This window comes from Coregonus clupeaformis, unplaced genomic scaffold, assembly GCF_020615455.1.
Source record: "Coregonus clupeaformis isolate EN_2021a unplaced genomic scaffold, ASM2061545v1 scaf1545, whole genome shotgun sequence".
Taxonomy (NCBI): Eukaryota; Metazoa; Chordata; class Actinopteri; order Salmoniformes; family Salmonidae; genus Coregonus; species Coregonus clupeaformis.
In genome coordinates this window covers 106,466-126,619 of record NW_025534999.1, presented here as the reverse complement: position 1 = coordinate 126,619, position 20,154 = coordinate 106,466, and positions in this window count along the sequence as shown.

Below are 20,154 nucleotides of genomic sequence, written 5' to 3'. Positions count from 1 at the left end.
AGCGCAGTCACAATAGTCTTCTTTTCACTTTTACTGAGGTTATGATCGAATCAGTCCAAACTATTCACCTCATGTAGTCCTGCCCACTCGACCCAGTTCCTGATCGAACGCAAATGTTTTTCTACTTCTGGCTGGCTCATTGACAAACAAGCAAAACCATTGTTAAATATGAATTACATTTGTCAAAACTATTAAATAAAGTGCACAGAATTAGAAAGATATGTTAATTCTCTGTTGAGGACATAAAATGTTTTTAAAATATTAATAATAATAATGTTTGTTTTCACGTTGTATAAGCACTCGGAAGCCAACGTTAGCATAATTAGCATTTCCATATATAACATAGCAGGTTAGCTAGTTAGCTTATTTGACTGTAACTAATGGTCGTTAGCCATAAAGGCTGTATCCCTTTTCAATCAAAGATCAATGCTTGAAAGGCAATGTTGTTAGACACAGAATATCAATGACAAAATACAGAAACTGTGCCAAAATGTTTTATGTCAATAACGTTTGGATATGTGCAATCTAATGTGCGATAAAGCTAACTAGCTAACCCACCATTTCATCTCTGTGAGAATACTTATCACGCTAACGTCGGCTACTGAGTGCTTATGCTAGGTGAAAACTATAATTTTCCTCACCAGAGAATTACCATATCTTTCTAATTCTGTGCACGTTATTTAATAGGTTTGACAAATGTAATTTATATTTAATCACCAACTGTGTGTCAACACGGCAGAAGTTGGAAAACAACCGCAACAAATTGGCTGCTCCCTTGTTGTCAGGCTGTGTAAGGTGGATAGGCCTATTGATTCAACTCATCCATTTTCCTTTCAAATATTGATTTGGAAGTCAGAGTATGCTGACTTCCAAATGCACCTTGTTCTTTGAGGGAATGTAGGCTAGTCAATCCCTGGCCTGGTTGTCATAGCAGACTTGTATAAGACAACCCATCAGCTTCTAAACCTCCCACAGTACAGTAGGCTCAGAATGTAATCACTGCTACACTTATATTGGGGTTTTAGTGTTACAAATTGTCTTTTGTCAAATCCAATCCAATCTGCTTGTGGGTTAGATGGGTTATTTCAATATATCACTGATAGCAGTTTGAAAACAGTAAACATTCTCACCTGTCATGCCGTTTGAACAGCAAACATTCTCACTTTCTCATCCAACAACCTCTACTCTCAAACTCTCAACTATCGACTTTTACTCTTCCTATCTCTTCTCTGGTGCTTTCTCTACCTGTCCCTGTATTACCTGTCCCCTCCCTGCCACCCCCTCGCTCACTCTCCTCCCTCGCTCTCTCTTTCCGCTGACTGACTCCTTGAGATGGACGTAATGAGACAGGCCCATGCAGAGAGAGAGATGGAGCGAGGGATGGAGGGAGCGCTGCGGAGGTGGGCAACCGTAAACAAGGTGAAAATATAATCAGGAGATTGGGTCTCTCTGAGGGCCATGCCCAGCCCAGGGCTTGGCTGAACAGGGAGCGATGGGACAATACACCACATTCTCTTTTCAAAATGACTCTTTACCTTCAGTCAGGTATGGTTAGGTATCCCTCCAGTATATTATCTTTGTTGTGTTCCCCATCTTGTGTTCCTGTTTTAGAAGATCTATGTTGAAAGATTCAAACTGATCTATGATTTGAAATTAGTCATGATAATATACCTTAGGCATATACAGTGGGGAAAAAAAGTATTTAGTCAGCCACCAATTGTGCAAGTTCTCCCACTTAAAAAGATGAGAGAGGCCTGTAATTTTCATCATAGGTACACGTCAACTATGACAGACAAAATGAGAAAAAAAAATCCAGAGAATCACATTGTAGAATTTTTTATGAATTTATTTGCAAATTATGGTGGAAAATAAGTATTTGGTCACCTACAAACAAGCAAGATTTCTGTCTCTCACAGACCTGTAACTTCTTCTTTAAGAGGCTCCTCTGTCCTCCACTCGTTACCTGTATTAATGGCACGTGTTTGAACTTGTTATCAGTATAAAAGACACCTGTCCACAACCTCAAACAGTCACACTCCAAACTCCACTATGGCCAAGACCAAAGAGCTGTCAAAGGACACCAGAAACAAAATTGTAGACCTGCACCAGGCTGGGAAGACTGAATCTGCAATAGGTAAGCAGCTTGGTTTGAAGAAATCAACTGTGGGAGCAATTATTAGGAAATGGAATACATACAAGACCACTGATAATCTCCCTCGATCTGGGGCTCCACGCAAGATCTCACCCCGGGGGTCAAAATGATCACAAGAACGGTGAGCAAAATCCCAGAACCACACGGGGGGACCTAGTGAATGACCTGCAGAGAGCTGGGACCAAAGTAACAAAGCCTACCATCAGTAACACACTACGCCACCAGGGACTCAAATCCTGCAGTGCCAGACGTGTCCCCCTGCTTAAGCCAGTACATGTCCAGGCCCGTCTGAAGTTTGCTAGAGTGCATTTGGATGATCCAGAAGAGGATTGGGAGAATGTAATATGGTCAGATGAAACCAAAATATAACTTTTTGGTAAAAACTCAACTCGTTGTGTTTGGAGGACAAAGAATGCTGAGTTGCATCCAAAGAACACCATACCTACTGTGAAGCATGGGGGTGGAAACATCATGCTTTGGGGCTGTTTTTCTGCAAAGGGACCAGGACGACTGATCCGTGTAAAGGAAAGAATGAATGGGGCTATGTATCGTGAGATTTTGAGTGAAAACCTCCTTCCATCAGCAAGGGCATTGAAGATGAAACGTGGCTGGGTCTTTCAGCATGACAATGATCCCAAACACACCGCCCGGGCAACGTAGGAGTGGCTTCGTAAGAAGCATTTCAAGGTCCTGGAGTGGCCTAGCCAGTCTCCAGATCTCAACCCCATAGAAAATCTTTGGAGGGAGTTGAAAGTCCGTGTTGCCCAGCGACAGCCCCAAAACATCACTGCTCTAGAGGAGATCTGCATGGAGGAATGGGCCAAAATACCAGCAACAGTGTGTGAAAACCTTGTGAAGACTTACAGAAAACGTTTGACCTGTGTCATTGCCAACAAAGGGTATATAACAAAGTATTGAGAAACTTTTGTTATTGACCAAATACTTATTTTACACCATAATTTGCCTATAAATTCATTAAAAATCCTACAATGTGATTTTCTGGATTTTTTTCCCTCATTTTGTCTGTAATAGTTGACGTGTACCTATGATGAAAATTACAGGCCTCTCTCATATTTTTAAGTGGGAGAACTTGCACAATTGGTGGCTGACTAAATACTTTTTTTCCCCACTGTAGGAGTGTTTGTGCCTGCTGCACATACAGGATATATGTTTTAGCATTACCCACACTTGATAATGTTGTATTCTTATTCCGCATAGCCAACTTGTTATGCTTTGTACTTTTTATTTTTTATTATTTTATTTTTTACAAATGATTCATTGTTTGGTCTTCCCTCAACTCAACTCTCATGATTGTCTGCACAAACAAAACACAATTGGGTTATTGTAGTCCTACATGTATTTGCTAGGTTATAGCACTGTTGAACTATAATGTTAAGTACATTTAAAGAAGTTACTTTTTCTTGGACAAAGGACATTTAATAAAGTACGATTTACTTTAAGGAAATGCAAAACAGATGACCCGTCCAAGAATATGCAAAAAATTTAAAATTGAAGAAGACTAAGCTCACAATCACAATGGGCACAATCATGTTCTATTCAAAAACCCGGACCTCCACAGTCCACATTCACGCTCTCCGTATTTGCCCAGGACAAAGCAGTAATTAAAATCTCTCCACCACAGTCTTGGCTAAGAACACACTACTCATTGGCATTACAGTATGTAACCGAGGGCCTCAAGAACTGTTCTATAAGAATACGAACAACCCAAAACTTTTATAGGCCACCACCTCCCTTTCCCAGCCTAGATGATTCGCTTGAGTTCAAGCACCCATAAATGTTGCTGATGCGAGGGCAGGTATAATCAGATCCTACTGTGGATGCTGCCTCCCTCCCTTGGCCGCCAATCCAGATTGGATGAGTTGAGTGGGGCCAGCGTCGTCTGCATGGTCCCCAGGCCTAGTGTGGACTTGGAACGAGGTGTGCAGACACAGCAGTAAGCCACCGTGACGAATGACCCAAGCTAACGGCCCCTGGAGGCAATTAAAAATAGCTGGCGGACAGCCTTTTGACCGGTTAACCCTGGAAAATGTTACACTTCAAAACCCTCTCCCAGAGGCTAGGCTACCCACCGGCTTGTCTGGGATACTTTGTTTTGATTATTCTGCTGGTAAGAAGCTTGGCTTCTAAAGGGAACGAGTTGGAGTTCTCATCTGAGTTTTGGCTTGTATACTTTTTGTAAGAAGTGTTGTTGAGTTACCGTGTGCATCTCAAATAATAGGCCTCATCAATGGTAGTAAAATAGGTCTTTGATGTGTAGCTGTTAGCTCTTTGTTGATTGGTTTTATAAGTTCAGCACAGTGCCATAGTGAATGAATAGTGGCCTTGGAAGAGCTATTAAAGACCCACTCATGATTCACTATTTTTACGACCATATACGGTACCTGTTTTGTCCAGTGTGTTGGTGTGTCGATTTCTCACTTCACTTTGAAGTGATGAAATATTGGCAGTGTAGCTACTAGCCTTGCATTGAAGAATCAGTGTTCTGCAAATGATCTCTCAGGGTTTATAGTAGAGTGAATACTTTGATTTCCTTCTACAGTGTACATACACTTTCTACTTGTAGTTCCAATGCAAAAATGATCCAACCAATCCAAGCTTAGTCATGTGAATCTATATTTTCTTTTCACCATATATACCAGGGGTATTCTAATCTTACCCTACGAGGTCCTGACTACTGCTGGTTTTCTATTCTACCTGATAATTAATTGCACCCACCTGGTGTTCCAGATCTAATTCAGTCCTTGTTTAGATAGGAAGAATGAAAAAAAGCAGTGACTGGCTTCGAAGTCCAGATTTGAATTGAAGGGCTATAGACTGTGACCAAGGTCCTAGTGATAGAAAATTGATCTGTCCAGTCTTGCTGTAAACCCACTTATTAACACATTAAATACCCTACTGATTTGGATTTCTGCCCAAATGATTACTGCTGAGAATCAATTTAGCTGTTGGGTAATTGATTGGTAATTGATTGGACAAAAGGCCATTTCCACAACCAGCAGACCCAGTGGCTCCCGGGGTGCAATGGCAGGGGCCATTGAGAACAAAACTGCAGGCTACTGTTTGTGTAATAAACAGTGATAGTGGCATTTGTCTTTTGTAAACTATTTTGGTCTTGTACAGTATAATGAGGACTAGATTATTCTGGTGGGGGTGGTTCACGTCAGTGAGACATAAAAGTTTGAAACTGCAATAGACCAATTTTTTAGACCATTCATTTACCTTGAAAGTTATTCAATAATAACATTGGTTACATTTTATAACAGTTCAAACAAGAAGACTCAAATAGGTTGTTTCTAAAGTATGTGGGGGAAAAAAATATTACTCAGAGGACTCAAGGGTATCGTAATGCCCATCATGCGGTAAAATGTCTTCGTGTTTTACGAGGCCTCTCATCATTCATTTAGTGGGCTTAATCGCACAAACACTGAGGAGGCTATGGTCAATGGCTCCTGTTTAGCTGGGGACCGACCCAGCCAGTCAACGAGTCCCCTGTAATCCTCCACTGTTTGAATTGAAAAAGAAGATGCTAACCGGCCTTGATTGCCTCCCTGCGTAGACGATTAAAGGATGCAGACTGCCTTTTACGATACGTGATTCTCTGCGACATGAAGATGTATAGGTCTGTGCAATTAAAGACAATTAATCCTCATTGCCGTACATTTCATTAGTGCAGGTAGCAATCTGTGCTCTAGTCAAATTTGCGAACCCACGCTCGACATTAGTGGCCAATACCCTCAGAGGCCTCCACCGTTACAAGGGGAGAAGCCGGTTTTCCAGGAAAGCAATTATTCATTAAACAAGTGTGGAAACGAGGTAAGGGTGGTTGCGTACTGATGAATTACAGCGGCGAGTAATTTGCACGGTAATTAAAGATTGGGGGCCCATGCTGTGGCGATGAGCATAAATCACATTTGCAAAGGTGTCGGCGGGAATCTGCGATGCACTTTACCTCTCCGGCCGCCGCCAACCTGTGTGTGTTTTCTCTATTTGACTTAATTGTTTAGCAGCATAGTAGAATTAGCTATAGTTCAGGAACAAGGGAAGTAAATAGCACAGTCTTCATTCCAGTTGATTAGCCCATTCACTTCAACAGTTTGAACAGCAATATTCGATCACTGACAGGCTTGTAGCCTATGTGTTGATTCATTAAGTGGGCAGCAGCACTGAATGAGATGTGTAGAAAAAATGCTGGGTTATACTGTACTACGCATTTGTAAAAGATGCACGTACTGTAGGTACACTCATTATGGTATGTAGGTTTTGGCAGTTGTTGAAGATGGTAACCTTCTCATAAGTCATCATCATCCATTTATTTATAAGTTGCTTTGTACAAGGCCATTTCACAAAGAACATGAAGAATGAAATGTATCATCTACTCCATAATGGGAAAGCCTAAGGCAACAGAGGCAAAGCAATGTCTCCAATAAATAATGTTTAGTGGAGGAGGACATCCCACAAACTCTCAATTAAATTCTCTCCCATTCTCACATACTGTATACATTTGGCGATCAGCACCACTGGAATCTCTGTGACAAGGATTCAGTATGTTCCAGACCAGGCCCACGTACCATAGATATAATTCTAAATCTCTCTTCTTCCTAAAATATATATTTTTCGCTCTAACTTTACGTTGCTAATGAACTGGGCCAGACTACTGATCATTTCCTCTCTCCCTGTCACACAGCAGATTCTTGGCATTGTTTAATTAAGAGGAGCTGCTTTGCCACAAAATAACATACATATTCTGGGAAGATGAAGGAACTCCTCTGCTGGGATTTCGTTCTTCTGTAAAAGAAAAGAGTGTGTGGGTGGAGGAGCAGAGATATGCTCGTTGGAAAAACCGACTCCCTCCCCATCCCACCAATTCTCCAGTCCCCCTCCACACTGACAGAGCCCCGGGGGAGTTTGTGCAGAGCAGAGCATTCCTCCCTCTCCCTGGATACCCTTTCTCTTTTGCATTGAAAATGACTTGGGTGTTGCTAATTCATCAGGACCATTTAAACTCTGTCTTCTTTAGCAGTGAAGGCTTTTGAATGAGAGGGAACCGTTTTCCAGAACCCTGGAACTGAAGGTGTTAATGATTAAAGGGACTGGGAACCCTGAAGGCGTGCAGCTCTTCAGGACCATAGAGAATAGAATAGTCACGATATAGCATTCCTATCCATCATAGCATATTTCATGCCATCATAATCATCCTTATCTTTTTTTATTGAGAAAAAAATGAAATACAATGGAACCTGTGCCTCCAGGCCATGCAGCAACTGTTTTACCATGCAGTGCCTCCATCATTATTTGGTAAAAAGTTACTAGGCTATATGATAGGCCTATGTCATGTGTGTAATATTGTCTGGAACGACATAATTTATTGAGCACTCAACATCTATCTACTTTACTCCACGCTAGAGGTAAACTCTTGCAGGAAAATATTCCTCGAAGGCTTCCTGGAAGTGCACAAACTGAAATGGCTCAATATTGTCATGTCAAGCTGCCGGTGTCTACTCCCAGTTTTAATTACAACACAAGCACCGTTAGCACTGAAAGCTAATGGAGGCTCTGAGACTATAAACTGCCAAAGGCACCGAACACCATCTGCGACTTCGGCCAGACAGTTCCCTTGCCTAGCGCGATCAGCCGAGATCACATGCAAGCTCCGCTCTATCAACACTTCCTGTTGAGATCTGACGCCTCTCTCAGCGGAGAGAAGGGCTTCTCTTTGCCCGGAGCCAAGATCTGACTGCAGCACTTCCTCTCTCCAGCTTCCTCTCAAGCGTTAGGGAGGGGAAGACCGGGCAAGCCTCATGTTTTCGCAGAGGAGGATGCAGAGATGAGAGAGGCTGTCAAATTTGCTATGGCACCTCATCCTCAAGATAGGATCATTCAACTGCTGCATGCCTGCAAACCAGCACACAGTGTTCCAGTCTTCATCCTCTTGTCTTGGAGATGCCCAGAACACTTTGAATAGACTTTAGGCAATTGTTGTAGTGTCATGTTTTCAAGTGAGTGGATTTGAAATAGTGGTTTCCTCTTACCACATCTGAACAAGACTTGTAGTGTAGTTGTAAGGCTGAATGATTGGCAGGGAGTACATTCTGGAGGGAAAAAAACAATCCCCCCAGTTTACAGTAGGAATGAAAATATATTTGTGAATCAAATAAAAATGTTGTGGACATTCCAAACTTAAACAGGCATATCCATTCTATATAGGCTAAAGAATGTAAAGGATTTGTTCTGAGCTAAGCCTGTTTATACAGCTCCCCTTGACCTACAGTATCTTAGTCCTTCATCCTATGTGGAAATAAGATGCTTTTGTTTTGACCATGTAGGCTTACTGTAATTTGTGTACAAGGACTTATTTGCAATGCATGCGATGTCTATTCATAGGCTACGCCTTAAAGTTAAATCAAAATAAGATTAGTAAAACACTGAACAACTAATTAAAGTGTTACAAATGGAAATGTTGGATTCCCCATAAACATGTCTCACATCAAAATGATTAAAAAGCAAATGAGGGAAACAGTTGTGCCTTGAACACAAATAGTGTTTGGTTTACAGCCTCTGTGTGCATCACAGGGTGCATAAGGGAGGGGGAAGCTAGCTAGCCTGCCGTGTGGCTGATTACTTTTAGGCGCTCACAACGCCGGGCTCTTGGAGAAAGGGCCGGTGTGGCGCCCGGTACGGCGTGGAGGCACCAGGTGCGAGCCATGGAAATGAGAGGGTCTAATGTATTCATACAGGTGTCCCAGTACCCACTACAGCTCAGCCTCTCACTAAGCCTCCTGTCTGCAAAACAAACATGGGCCTGTACTGTAATGAGGGCATCTGTAATCGAGTAGCAGAGCTCACAATAAATCAGTAGGCTGCATCCACTCATCATGGAAAGTAGAGAAAGAGACAAGATTAGGAGGAGGAGGTCGAGATTCATTGTGTGTGTGTGTGGATCCCCCATTTGGTGATGAATGTCGCAAGGGTAACATAGAGTCTGTAACTTCCCAAAGAATGTTAATGACTCACTCTCTTATTATACAATAGTGGACGGAGAAAGAAGGGGATTCCTTCTAGGAGGTAGTCCTATACATCTACATTTTAAGTTTTGTGTTCCAGTACTCTTGTGTTCCCAATAAAGAGTTTCCCAATAAAGAGTACTCCTTTCCTTTGTAACCACCACTGATCTGATCTAGATAGTTAAACATAGATAAGACTAGGTCATATTGCTGCCATGTTGCTTTCGCCTTTCCACACTTTACAGATTTGGAGTGTAGCAAAGGAGGAAGAGAACCCATTAAACTTATTGGGACATAAAAGTGATATGCCTGGTTGCAGTCCGCTGCAGATCAATAGAAAACAGCTGATCAAAGTCTTCTCCTCTGAATTCTCTGAAGCCTCTGTGATAGGGTCACCTCAGCCAGCCAAGTCCAATTTTTCTCCTCAGTCAGACAGAATACATCTTACCAGCTCATCCCTCCAGAGGACGCTGAACCGAGTGCTCCAGCCATGACGCCAATTGCTGTTCCGCTTCCATGGTTCCTCCATGTTCTCCCCCAGCCCCAGCCCAACCCTCCCATTGCCCTTCCTCGAACCAAGACCTGAGCCCAAATAGAGTTGTAGAAATAAGCGAAGGCCAGGCTTAAAGAACAAAAGGAGAGGTAGAGTTCAAGGGAGCCAGAGAGATTAGAGACTTCAATCCCAGCGTCTTTTGCACCATCCAAGGCCCCCTTGTGGGATCAACCAGAAAGTTGTAATGAAAGCGCAGGAACTTTTCTCTCACTCCCTCCCCACAACCTCCTTCCCTCCCCATCCAATTCACTGCATTGGTGTGGAGGTGAGGAGAGGTTTAGGCGGGGGTGAGTGGGTGGGGTGATTCAGATGCGGACCCGCAGAGAACTTTATCTGAACTTGTGTCGGCTTTGCGTCTCCTGCTTTCATCTCAGGTCACTGCCATCGGAGGGTTTATCTCAATAAAGATGAGACAGCCCTAAAAATGAGGTTGTCAGAGGCCAGGCTTCCATCACAATCTAAAGGATCATGCTTTTCTTCTTTCAAATTCCTTAGTGTAAAGTCCGGGTCATGACCTAGGATGTTGTCAAGAGACTGATGTACACAGATGAGGGCAGGTAGTTCAGTATTGTCAAATACTTCATAAGTGAGTTGAAACATTCTTGAGAGGAAAAAGAGGTCAGTACGGTATTTTACTAATTATACTGTATCACAAATTCAAATTCCCTCAAAAACCCACCCATAAAAGTTATTATTATTAAGAATTATAGTATTAGAGGTTATAATAAAGAACTGAACTGGTAAAACAAAAAAGAAAGGGCAGTCATATAAGAATTATTTGATTATGATTCACCATAATTCTTTAACGACAGACTCATCTAACAATACCACAAAACAACTTGGCCACCAGGCCTTGATCATAAATTGAACGGCATGCCTTCATATCGTGCTTTCATCATGCAGATAAAGAAACAGGCCAGAAAACAAAGAACCTGACAAACCCAACAAAGACACTTCCCGCTTTTTCTGATGTTCCACCAGAAATGTGACAGTTATTGAAATGGCCTGCTTTCATTGAAAACCTTGCTATTTTACTCATTTATAAATTGGTTATTGTCAATCTCCTTTCACCATTGTTGTTGCAAGCCTGGTATTCAACGCAGGGTTCTCGCAAATGATACATTCATAACACAACAATGGTCGATACAATAGCAGTGCAAGTCACTGTGGCAGCTGTTGTCGTGTCTGCTTCTCCTCCATTGGATGTGTTGTTTGACAGGTATATCTTATGCTTGATGACAGTGATAGGGAGGGTCACCGATTCGTCCAAAACATCATTTGTTTGCTTTCTTTATTTACAATTGGTTGAACTGCGAGCCAACACCTAATTTACCACCCCTTTCACAGGGAATAAATCCATTTTCAACACATTATTAAGCGGGGAATGTCCGGCGCATGACAGACAATGCAAAGATGGTTTTGTTAAATGTATTTTCTCTCCAAAACATTATCCTATGCCAGATGGCCAGATTTCTACTGTATTTTTTTTTTTCTCGTGCTCACAGCAGAATAATGCTTTTTTAAATACATTTAATACATTTATTTTGGCTTAGGAAGTTACCACCTACGCAGGTTTCTTTTGATGTAACTACAAGGTCCTGTGTCCAGAAAAATTATCATAAATTGAACTGCTATGATTAATAATTAGGGTGGATGTGATGCAACTCTGAAAGCAAGAATTCTTGATGGCTGTCCTTCACTTCATGATTCCATTGACCTGATTTGAATAGAAACTAAAGTAGACTAAATACAAATCTTTGAATTCCAGTCAGTTGAACTCTCAACATCCCACTGGGCAAAAACTGGTTGAATCAACGTTGTGTCCACGTCATTTCAACCCCCAAAATATATGTGATGATGTTGAATAAATGTTGAAAACTGATTGGATTTGCAAAAAGTCATCAACTTAAGGCCATGTCTTTTTTTCAGCCAACTTTTAACCTAAATCCAATGACAGGGTGAATGTCTTTGTTGATTTCACGTTGAATTCACGTTAGTTGACAACTCCACCAAACGTAAACCAAAACTAGACGTTGAACTGACGTCTGTGCCCAGTGGGATCAAAATTCCAACATAGGCCTACAAATATGGCAAGGGCAACACATCTTGCCATGACAACTGGAGAGAGAGCCTCCAATTTAACCATAACACGTTCTCATGTTCACTAACCATATCCACTTACGGTTATGGAAGTACAGTGGTATCAGCCGAGCGGATGATATCTTTGCAGACCTCCCCAGGCGTTTGATTAGAGAGTGCACTGATGAAATGGAGAGCACAGCCAAGCCTGTACCCTGACACAGAGGCAAGGCATATGAGAAAGAGGGGGGAAAAGTATTTAATCTATCACTGGGATGAATCTCCTCAGCTTCCTGTGTTTTACCAGTGTGTTCCCTCACTGTGCTATATGAAGGATGTTCCGGTGAGCTTGGGGGAGTGCGCCGGCCCAGCATGATCCGTCATGGTCTTAATTAGTGTCTCTCGCTCTCACTGTTGAAATTGGGCTGAGATGGACAGGACACATTTCACTATGTTGTAACATTATCCCAAATTTCTGCTCAGTCAATTCCTGATCCTCCCCGATCCCCCTATTCCAATTCAGAATGTAGCTTTCACAGGGCCGGCTCTAGCCTTTTGGAGGCCCTACGTGAAATGTAGACCCCCCCACCCTGTGGGCAAAACATTTTAGTGGCCCCCCTCTTTACGTCTTATTTTATTTATTTAATTTCCTGCAATTTTGACATGGGGCGTAGAAAAATGTTTGCACTTATAAATCAAGTTTGCTGGAATTCTACACATTTGCCATGAGGCAGAGAGAAGAGTTTTCTAACTCATGTCATGCAAATCTACTCATCTTGACATGGGGCAGCGAGAAACATTTTTAGTTTTGAAGCAAATTTTCTGCAATTCTACACAATTTGGCATAACTTATGCTATCTGAGTGAGAGTGACTAACAAAATCAATGATGGCCCCCTCAGGTCAGAGCTCCTGGGCACGTGCCCTGCGTGCCCGGTCGGTAATTCGACCATGATTACTAAAAGTTTAGATAGCTGGCTAGACTAAAAAATAATTGTTAGCTGCCCTGGGCTAATTGAGTGACTGTCAGTGACTGACATAACAAGAGAAAAATTGCTGATGCAGAACCAATTTTTTTAATTGCACCATGTATATTCTACTATTCTAACTCTCAACAGTAAATTGAGACAGCTTATGCCTGGAAACGGCCCTGAGTTTTCATACAGACTGCCAACTTCCAATTTATTGTTCTATTTATCTATGTATCCACCTATACACCAGTCTATACACTTCTTTAGCTACATTCTTTAGTTGTGTGGATACTGTATTTTCCCAATAAAAGACCACAGAAGTAACGTTATGCTGACAGATGTGCAAAGTAAAATAGGTTTAAAAAAAAATCCTCTTAATGATTTATCACCTCTGTCAGTGCAATGTATCAGAGATCGATGACTTCTTGTGACCTTTTAGGGGGTTAGCCAAAAAATACATGTTGGCTTAACTACTTTTTGAAACAACAATCATTCTTGAAAAGCTAAGACATAAGGACTGAAAAGTTTCAATCTAGTCACTCTTTTTGAATTGGCAATGCAGTATCATATGGTATGATTGTCAGACTCATATATTTAAATTATTGTCAAGTGAAATGAGTAGTGAGCTATGAACTGGAAAACAACCTGTGCTAATTGACTCAGAAAGCTTACTCGTTTGGAAGTTCCCTCAACTCCTATTGCCTATGCTAGACTGGCTTGTCTCAATTCAACAGTACTTTGCAGTAACACTACCATACATGGGCTATTGTTCTAACAGGGAGATTTTTAGCCACACTCTCCTTGAATATTAAACTGTGTCAAAGGCAGATCTAGTGGCCTTATCCTCATGTACATAATGAAGTCGGAAAGTAACCTTCTTTCAAATAATTGCAAGCACTAGAGTACAGTAGTACCCACGGGCTAAATGAGATGGGCCACGCTGAAAAACTCTAGATTTACAAATAGCTTGGTATGTGGAAAAAAGCTGAACTGGAGACATTTTCTGACTGCTGACAATAACATTGTCGCCTTATAACCATTTTGTATTTAGTAGCTTATGCATCTAGTTTACTATCCTGCATGGCTTTATTAGATCTATTATCCATGTGTATTGTATAGGCTACCTCCCACCCCCATCCTCAAAGAGCTAATATTTTGTTAACATTGCCAGATGTTTTACCCCATTGCTCACTGTTAAAGGTGCACTATGTGGAAGCTAGGTGAATTGCAACAGCTCTAGGCTGCATTCAAAGCAAATCTCCCCTCTCCCCCGCATTCCATTTCCCTGTAACATGGCGGAGACTCGCGCTTGAGCCTTTTACCTTCGTCCACCAGCGCGAAACAGCTGTAAAACTATATTTTTTGTTGTTGAAAATATATTTCTCAGCGATTTAGATGGTACAATGATTGTTTCTCACATAAACTGAAATTGAGCAAACAGTGTAGAGTTGTAGCAACCAGTTTGACCCGATTTCCACTAGATAACACAGCCACAAAGTCAAAACAGATTTCCCATTTTGACAACAGATGCCACTCCGGCGTGAGAAATCAATAGGCGAATATCACAGCCAATCACAACACTGGCGGGTAAGTAATACTGTGGAACACTATCATGCCACTATTACTGCAGATATACACTGAGTGTACAAAACATTAGGAACACCTTCCTAATATTGAGTTGCACCCCCTTTTGACCTCAGAACAGCCTCAATTCTTCGGGGCATGGATCTACAAGGTGTCGAAAGCGTTCCACAGGGATGCTGGCCCAAGTTGACTCCAATGCTTGCTACAGTTGTGTCAAGTTGGCTGGATGTCCTTTGGGTGGTGGACCATTCTTGATACACATGAGAAACGGTTGAGCGTGAAAAACCCAGCAGCATTCAGTTCAAAGGCAGTTAAATATTTTGTCTTGCCCATTCACCCTCTGAACGGCATACATGGGACACATACACAATCCATGTCTCAATTGCCTCAAGGCTTAAAAATCCTTCTTTAACCTGTGCTCCCATTCATCTACACTGCTTGAAGTTAATTTATCAAGTGACATCAATAAGGGATCATAGCTTTCACCTGGATTCACCTGGTCAGTCTATGTCATGGAAAGCGTTCCTAATGTTTTGTACACTTTGTGTATTATGGTCAAATTAAAATGCAAAAATTCTAAGAAATCCTATGTGTAGCACCTTTAAGAGAATGCACACACACACACACACACACACACACACACACACACACACACACACACACACACACACACACACACACACACACACACACACACACACACACACACACACAGTCTTGTACAGCTAACCTTGTGGGGACACACAATACAGTACCATTCAAAATCCTATTTTCCCTAACCCCTAACCCTAAACCTAACCCTAACCCTAACCTGTACTCTTACCCTTACCCTAACCCTAACCCTAACCCTAACCCTAACCCTAACCCTAACATTAACCTAAAAACCTAACCTTAACCCTAACATTAAACCTAACTGTAGCTCCTAACCCTAACCCTTAACGTAATTCTAACCCTAACACTAATTCAAACCTTAACCCTAAGCCCCCTAGAAATAGGTTGGTCAAATATTTGTTTGTTTACTATTCTTGTGGGGACTTCTGGTTAAACATGTCCACACACACACACACACACACACACTACCCATAGGTTGTAAATAAACCCTTTTTAAGCTGATATAACTTGTATCATTATTATAGGGCTGTGAAACCCATAGCTGAATGGCTTCAGACTGAGCATTTCACAATGGAAAATGCTGCTGACATTGAACATAGCTTAGGGTTGGGGTGTTTAATTCATGTCAGACTCTCCTATGCCACTGTTCCCAACATCATATACCCCATATATTGATGCTGGTTGAGAGAATGCCAAGAGTGTGCAAAACTGTCATCAAGGCAAAGGGTGGCTACTTTGAAGAATCTCAAATATAAATTGTATTTTGATTTGTTTAACACTTTTTTGGTCACTACATGATTCCATATGTGTTATTTCATAGTTTTGGTCTTCACTATTATTCTACAATGTAGAAAATAGTAAAAATAAAGAAAAACATTGGAATGAGTACGTGTGTCCAAACTTTTGACTGCTACTGTATATCAAAACTAATTTCACACAGATAATAAAATGTAGCCTAAAGATTAAATTGACAATAGTCTGACGGGTGAGAATAGTATCAATTGTTAAATTGCATGAAGAACTGATGAGGTGCACAGCTTGGAATTGATACAGAGGCAGGGAAATGAAATGGAGCACAAAAAGTGACTTTTCCAAATTCTCCTACAGATTTACAAGCAGGTAAACCGTTTTGATGTCTATACAGTATCAGAAAGAATTAAGTTTGAGTCATCAGGCAAGGGATGCGTTGGTGTGCATTATGCACAAGTCTCTTGTCCTCTCCAGGGGTGGGTTGGGCTATGTTGCGCGGTGACTGCTTTCAAGTTTTGGGAGAATTTTTGATGATTTATAAACCATATGCTTCATTATAATATTAAACTGTTGAATGAAAACAAAATGAAAATAATTCATTTAGGTGGTTTTGGCATGGTGTGCTGTGAAATTGGAACTTTCCTTTTCCACAATGCAGCCAAACGATTGGCCTTATGATAGGCCATGTAATTTAGAAAGCAGCCAGATATCAGCGTCCAAAAGAAATATGGAAATGTTGAATAGTTAGACAACCTATATAGCCTATCCTGGAGTGGCGCAGGCAATTCATGTTTTTGATTTCATCAACCTGGAATAACAGGTGTGTTGAATTTATGCAATCATGAACTGATCAATTAGGTCAGTTGGTCAGGTGTGTTGCCTAGTTGGATCAAAATCATGCTGTAGGCTACCTTCGGCACTCCATGAAATGGGTCTACCCAGGAGGAGTGTAAATGTTTCTTGTAGACAGGACCAGCTCTTGATAATATGTTGTTTTGCTGTTTGTATTGTATGTTTTGTCTACTGCTGCCTTCTTGGCAAGGTCTCCCTGGCCAAAGAGACTGTGTCATAATCTGTGTGTAGATTGTATGTGATAGAGTGGACATGTTTAACTATACTTGTGGGGACCAAAAGTCCCCAAAATAATAGTAAACAAACAGAAATTCGACCAACTGGGGACATTTGCCGGTCCCCACAAGGAAAAAGGCATTTTCTAGGGGGTTTAGGGATAGGGTTAGAATTAGAGTTAGAATCAGGGTTAGGGTTTAAAGGTTAGGTTTAGAGTTAGGTTCAGGTTTAGGGTTAAGGTTAGGTTTTGAGGTTATGGTTATGGTTTAGGGAAAATAGGATTATTTTGAATTGGAATCAATTGCGTGTCCCCACAAGGTTAGTAAAACAAGACTGTGTGTATGCTGGGTGTTAGTGTGTGTGTCATTTCACAGTCCCTATTGTGCCATGAGATGTGGTTTTATCAATGTTTTAAAGGTAATTTTGCTGATAAAATAGAAACAAAATAAAAATCCTCGCAGAAATTTGATGTTTAGTGCAAAGATTAGTCCTTGTTCAATATTCTCCAATGGGAGAATCTGTTTTCCTATAGTCCTGTTAAGTGCTGTCAATCAATATCAGTAACATACCAGTTACAGTCAATCAGAGCTGCTAACAGGGGTACAGAGTCTCTCTGCCTGCCTATTGGCTCTTTCGCCACAGATAAGACTACACTGCCTGAGCGTGCTTTGGCTAAACTCAGCAGTTAGTTCAACAATGGACTCAGTTATGGCTATCAAAAAAGTTATCCAATCAACATTTATCCTTCAACATGGCTTGTTTCATAGTCTGCTGAGCATCATGGCCTACTTTTACATAATGATGTAGCTAAGTAAGGGTAGGCCTAAAGCTCTCAGGAGAGTATGTGAGATTAGGGAGGAGATGGTTGCTTTTCTCCACGATTGCTGCCACAAGAACCCCAACACTAGTGAAAATGCTTGATGAGGTGTTTGTAGCTGAGGTTTGTTTTTTGAGTGACATTTTAAAATCACTTGTATGGACTTAATTTGGGACTACAGGGAAGGGATAAAACAGTTATTGGCATGCTTGAAAAATGTATTGCTTTTCAAAATACATTTTATTTTCTCCTCTGATTTGAGCCCCCAAAACATTTTCCATTTCCCTACAGTACGTAACTATATCCAATCACCATCAGTACAGATGACTCTAGTGATGTCAGTTTTTGAAACAAGATTTGATAAATTTAGTCTCTAAAGTACAACAATATACAAACAATACAACTAATGAGTAATATGTGTGTAGATTGTGTGTGATAGAGTGCACATGTTTAACTATACTTGTTGGGACCAAAAGTCCCCGCAAGAATAGTAAACTAATTGAAATTCGACCAACTGGGGACATTTTGCCGCCCCCCCAAAAAGAAAAAGGATATTTCTAGGGGGTTTAGGGTTAGAATTAGGGTTAGGGGTTAGGTTAGGGGTTAGTTAGGTTTTAGGTTAAGTTAGGGATTAGGGTTAGGGGTTAGTTCACTAACTGTAAGTCGCTCTGGATAAGAGCGTCTGCTAAATGACTAAAATGTTGTAATGTAAATGTTTAGGGTTAGGTTAAGGTTTAGGGTACAGGGGGCGCTCTCCGGATAAACACTCACACACACCGTGACCGAAAAAACCACCTTCTGGGGACTAAACCCAAATAATGAGATATTCACACTAGGCATGTTAGCATGCCATTTTCTATCAGTTCCAATGGTCTGCCTTGTGGGGACCATCATTTTGTCCCCAGTTTGTCAAGATGTCCCCATACGGAAGGTGTGCAAACAGTTCAATGCCCCCATAGGGTCAGCAAAACAAGAACACACACACATTCATACAGATGTTGGATCTTAATTTGACCAGTATTGTTGCAGCAGGATTGTTGCAGCAGGATTTGAACGTTTAGTCCATAATGTTGCTTGATCGGTGGTTAGGCTATTAGCTGGACAAAATATGGCTACATAAAAAGTGCAATAATGTTAATTTAAAAGTGTTTTAGTGCGGGTTTTCAGTGAATTTATGTAAATCATGAAGCTCATCTGCATTTCCTGCAGCACAGGAAAATTATCAGCAACAAAAGAGAGATCAAATTAAGATCCTACATTTGTACACACACACACAAACGATATACACACAAAAACACATACACAAACACACACAACCCATGATTTCTCTGTCTAAGCTCATTTTCTACTGATGATGGTGAGATCAAAGATCAACAAGAGGCATCCGTCATTGTCAAACGGTACTCCTGAACGCAACTGTGGTTTCATTACAACTGTGGTTTCACTACAACTGTGGTTTCACTACAAAGTGTGAGAGTAAGGTGTGTTACAACCCACCACCGAGCTGCTGCAATACCACACATTTGTGTGTACAGGTATATTTGTATGTGTGTGTGTGCCTGTGTGCGTGCCTGTGCGTGATTAAGATTTAATGATGGCTCTGGCTGCTGGCTGTGCAAAAGAAACTGACGTAGAGAACATGAAAATTATTCAATTATCGGCCACCAGTCCTACCACAATGTGATTGTTTAGGGCTTTGTGTTCGGGCTTTAAATGTTTCTTATTGGAGGACACCATGTAATCAGTGTAATTGATTTATTTATGATTCCCATTACCTGCTAATAGCAGTTCATTTTAAAGCATTTGAGAAGGAAAGGGGGGCAAACAGGTGATGATCATTAGTAGCTGAGAAGCAGAATGAATCACAGGGTGGGGCTCGTTCAGTCCGTCAGGCAGCTGCTTCAATACAACAGGTCAGAGGAGGGCAATTTGAAGTTTGGCTTGGTAAAATGTCTTTGTGCATCTTGGTGGGCCCAGGCTGCAACAGTGAAATTGATGAGTAGGACAAACCGTTCTACTGGCAGAAGGTTGTCCAACATGCAGGTTGTAGAGACCATTAACAAATAGTTTGTTAGGGCCTGGTTCTACAGAATGCATCAATATAAAAGCAGGTTTGTGTGCTTAAAGTGCAGGTGCACTGCTGATCCTAGAGCTGTGCTTAGAAGCAACCTCTACCTGGGAGCGCTTATTATTAGCCCTGGCGTAGCGGAAACCCCTGCAGCCCCCACAAGACACTAAGTCTGGGGGCCCATGCACCCGTCATCTCACACCTACGTCTACATTTTATTTCATTTAAAAAATGACAGTAACCCAGAATTTTTATTTCCACATGTAGCGAGTGAATTGTTTGTGTTGTCCAATCTACGTGGGTAGTAGGTGAGACAGACAGACAATATATTTGTCATGCATCTAATTATCCTATCTCTCAGCGGCGACTACAACTTTGCGGGGGTTCCAGAGAAACTGCCCTCGGCCAGTAATTATTAGGAACAGGAAATGGTGTCCTTTTGCTGGTCCTCCACACATGCTGTTGGTTAGTCACTACGCC